Genomic DNA, 4,624 nt, shown 5'->3' with positions numbered 1-4,624 from the left:
AGTAGTGTGGGGGCACTATTTTGATAATATTTGGGTTGCCTCCGGAGCTGAGTGTCTTTGGCTGCTAGAAGGTAGGTGATGTATGAATCTTCATATATATATACATATATATATGTTTTTGTGGCCTTGGATGTCTTTTAGCACTGCCTTCTTGGCCTTTAATGCCTTTGCTTTGGCTTTTGCTTTGGAAGGGGCAGGAGCTTCCTTCCTCATCTTCGACCTTGTGAAAACTGGGTAGAAGATATTTTTTTTCTAATTACTCATACTTTTATTTTATTTTTTAGCTTATTTTTGATTAAAGCATAACCATATACATTAATGGGATATAATGTGATAATTTGATATACAATGTGGAATGCTTAAATCAAACTGATTAACATAACCATCACCTCACTTATTTTTTGTGGTAGGACATTTATAATATACTCTTAGTTGTTTTGAAATGTACACTTGCATTGGGCACAGTAAGTGAGATCCTGCCAAATACCCTCCCTCCACTCACCCTGTCCCTCCTCACCTCTCCCCTCTTTCTTTCTGGACTATATTTGTGTTTTATCATTTGTATGAATGTGTAAGTAATTAAATATTAGTTTCATAGTAGTACTGAGTACATTGGATGGGGCTTTTTCCTTTTTTTTTTTTTTTTGAGACAGAGTCTCATTATATTGCTCTTGGTAGAGTGCTGCAGTGTTACAGGTCACAGCAACGTCAAACTCTTGGGCTTAAGCAATTATCTTGCCTCAGTCTCCCAAGTAGCTGGGATTACAGGCACCCACCACAACGTCAGCTATTTTTTGTTGCAGTTGTCATTGGAATTGAGCTGGCCCAGGCTAGATTCGAACCCACAGCCTCGGTGTATGTGGCTGGCACCATAACCACTGTGCTATGGGCACTGAGCTTTTTTTCCATTCTTGAGATACTTTACTAGGGAGGATATGTTTCAGCTCCATCCAGGTAAACATAAAAGATGTAAAGTCTCCGTCTTTTTTTTTCATTTTAGCAGTGTTTAATGAAAGTTGCATGTAAGATTATTTTATTCTTGCATCTTCTCAATTGTTTCTTTCTTGTACTTGCCCTTTTCCTTTCCTACTTGGCGAGATTTGGCTTTTTGTTCAAGGTTCTTTTTGTGGTCTTTGTCCAGTTTAAGCCTAGTAATAACCACTTTGCTGGGGTGAATGCACACATGTACAGTTGTGCCGTTAGCCTTTTCCCGCTGCATCTGCTCAATGTAGATGACGTATTTCTTCCTGTAAATCTGGACTACTTTACCAATCTGCTCCCCTTTATAATGCCCCCAGATAACCTGAACTTCATCATCCTTTTGGATAGGCATAGATTAAACATTGTACTTCTGTCTCAGCTCTTTGGAAAGAGGGGAAGACATAATCTTCCTGCGAATGTGAGAAGGTGCATCGAAATGTCTTTTGCGGTTCTTGCTTCAGTCTAAAGTCACAAAAGGATTGAACTTCATTTTGGCCACTGCCTCTCTGGCGATGGCTGCAAAAGGAAAGAGCAAGTCTCCATCTTTTTTATGACTGCATATTATACCTTGGTATACATATACCACAATTTGTTAATCCAGTCATGGGTTGATGGGCATTTGGGCTGCTTCCACAACTTGGCAATTATGAATTGGGCTACAATAAACATTCTGGTGCAAATGTCTTTGTTGTAAAATGATTGTTGTTCATCGGAGTAGATACCTAGTAATGGAACTGCAGGATCAACCGGTAGGTCAACTTTTAGATTCCCCTTTTAACAAATGGTGCTGGGAGAAATGGCTAGCGACCTGTAGAAGATTGGAATTGGACCCTCACCTTTCGCCACTAACAAAAAATTGATTCTCACTGAATAAAAGATTTAAACCTAAGACATGAAACTATAAAAATACTGGATAAGAGTGCAGGGAAAATGTTTGAAGATATTTGCCTGGGAGAATATTTTATGAGGAGGATCCCCTTTGCAATTGAAGCAACACCAAAAATATATTACTGGGATCTGATCAAGCTAAAAAGCTTCCTCACGGATATGGGCTTTGCAATCACAAAATCCCCAAACTGCAGATGTTGGCGTGGATGTGGAGAGAAGGAAACACTTCTCCACTGCTGTGGGATTGTAGACTAATACAACCTTTTTGGAAAGAAGTGTGGGTAGGAGATCTTGAATGGAGAGCGCTGTAGCCACTGGGGCAGGGGAGTCAACCAAGTCCGGGGCGGGGAGGGGGGAGGGGGGCGGTACAGGGAGTGAATGATTGCATGGAGAAGACCCAGACTATATGCTTGGAAAGTGTTTGTTGAATGGATGAATGTGCGTATACTGAGCTCCGTCCGTAGGGCTGTGAGTAATTGGGAGGTGTGTGTGTGTGTGTGTGTGTGTGTGTGTGTGTGTGTGTGTTGGTGTGTCCGCCTGTGTGCCTGATGCGTCGCTCCTGCTAGGCCTGCAGGGGGCGCCCCGAGCCCGGGAGGAGAGGCTCTAGTCTAGAGTCCTAGGGGGCAGATGCCGCTCTGACCCTGCCAGCTCCTCTGAGAGACTAGGAGGGGCGCTGGCGTCCAAAGTCCCTGGACTGGGGGCAGCCTCTAGTGCCCTTTCAGCTCTGTGCCCTCGCCGGTTCCCGGGTCCCCGCGCGCTGTGGGTGGCGGGGGCTACTGAGGTCCCGGGACAGAGGTCACCCCAGGACCAGGACACCCGCGCTACCGCAGCATTGCCCTGGGCCTCGTATGTACTCAGCCGAATCGGGGTATGGGGGCTGGCGAAGGCCTGGGGTTGTCCCCAGGTATGAGGCATTTATTCCCCCCATCCCCACCCCAAATATTCCCAATTTACCCGAAGCCCTAGGCGCCACGTGTTGAAGACATGAAATAATGTTTGACTTAAAGGCTGAAGCAAGGTTCGCCTCCGGCACTTGTTTTTGCAGCGTAAATAACCTGCACCGATTGATATCTAAACCTCGAGTTACAGCGCCAATTCTAAGAAAAGGTTTCTTTATTCCACGGAAGTTTATTAACCCCCTGTGTGCTGGGCGCAATGCTCAGGGCTGGATGATGACCCTGACACGGGCAGAAAAGTTTATCTTGCTCATTAATGGACACAGGAAAACGCTAGACCTTCGGCCTAGCATGAGACATATTCTAGGACAAATAATAAAAATAATTAAAAAAAAAAATTAGTCCCAGAAAGGTGAAGGAAATGCAAACGGTTAGCCGACAGAGGACGGCGGTGCTGCTGCTGCCCCCTGGTGTCGCAGAGGGGCGATGCAGGCCTCCTAGCAAAGACGGTTTCACTGCGGCAGGGCGTATTCTGAACAGAACAGGCGCCGGCTGCTGTGGTGTTCACTAGTAGGGTTTGGTTATTCTAATGTTAGATTGAAATTTATTGTTAATAAAATTCGTAGCTCTGAGCAAAAGTCTTAAGTAACATGGAGACAGAGTTTCTCTGAGGTGTTTTAGTTTGCCACCAGGAAACAGATCTCTCGAAGAAAATGAAGCTTTCTGCTGCTTGACATAGCCAACAGTCTCTGCAGGGGAATTGTAGACACCACTTGAATAATTACAAATATAGGTGTTAGAGGATTGGCAATTTCAGCATCCATAAGAATGATAATTCAATGGCTAAAGGTGGCAAAAGATTACAGAAAGAAGAGAGAAAGAAGAAAGAACAGGACAATATTGTGAAAGATGAAGGCAGACATGGAGAGTGGCCACTGCTTCTGTGATGAAATAATATATTGCATGCCTACTAAGAGCAGGGCTGAGGCAAATACCAGAATGCAAGTGAGATGGATAATTTAGTGAAATATGAAGCTTTGGGATTTTTTGCCTGTGTTTTTCCTTTCACTGTAGAGCAGGCAAAGGTTTTCGCAGAACCCAGAGAAGAGGTATCCTGATATCAAAGGCCCTTCTGCTTTTTGAAACTGTCTAAAGTAAATCTGAGATGTTATACCCTGGAGGAGCTGGGGAGAGGGAGAAGATGAGGAGAGGGAGACAGTTCTTTAAGACTTTAGAGGGGATTGGTGTGTAGGGTCAATGTGAACACAAGGTGCTAATTTCTGTTTGGGACAGAGCAAGTGACAGGACTGGGGAGGCCAGGTCCAAGGCCAAAGGCTGGCATATCTGAATATCCATGTCACAGATGTGGCATAAAGCCATGAATTTGGGAGTCCAGGATGTGAAGAGATTTATCTGCTGAGACCACAGGGCTCAGAGTGCTCACTGGTGAGACTGATGTCCAATGATGGGATGGTGTAGGGGGCAGGTAGGAAGCCAGCCCTAGGCTTTGATATTTCTATGATCTTTGCATAGCTCTTGGCACATGGATTTCTCTAAGAGTGCCTGATGTTGACTTTCTCACCAGCACCTGAGAACAGGGGCTTGGGGTAGAAATTAAGTTCATTTAAAGAAAATTTTAAAATGTATTTTTTGTATATCTAAGTTTTTGCACTAATTTCACAGCTGCTACACAAGGATAGGCAGGAGCCTCTGTCTTCACCAACCTCAAGAGGAGCAGACAAGCAAATGTTTCACAACACCTCGCTATTTTTTGGTTGTAGCCGTCATTGTTGTTTTTTGGCGGGCCCGGGCTGGATTTGAACCCCCCACCTTAGCTGTAGGTGGCTGGCACCTTAGCC

The 4,624-nt window shown here is 44.6% G+C and overlaps 1 pseudogene; it reads right to left on the bottom strand.

Annotated features, from left to right (window-relative positions):
- Positions 1-1,012: 1,012 nt before the first annotated feature.
- Positions 1,013-1,471, bottom strand: LOC100953507 (annotated as a pseudogene).
- Between the last annotated feature and the right edge of the window lie 3,153 nt (positions 1,472-4,624).

Source organism: Otolemur garnettii, unplaced genomic scaffold (genome assembly GCF_000181295.1).
Source record: "Otolemur garnettii isolate 467f Iridium unplaced genomic scaffold, OtoGar3 scaffold00172, whole genome shotgun sequence".
Taxonomy (NCBI): Eukaryota; Metazoa; Chordata; class Mammalia; order Primates; family Galagidae; genus Otolemur; species Otolemur garnettii.
The sequence above is the reverse complement of the archived record's forward strand: the minus strand, read 5'-3'. Positions and strand labels throughout refer to the sequence as shown.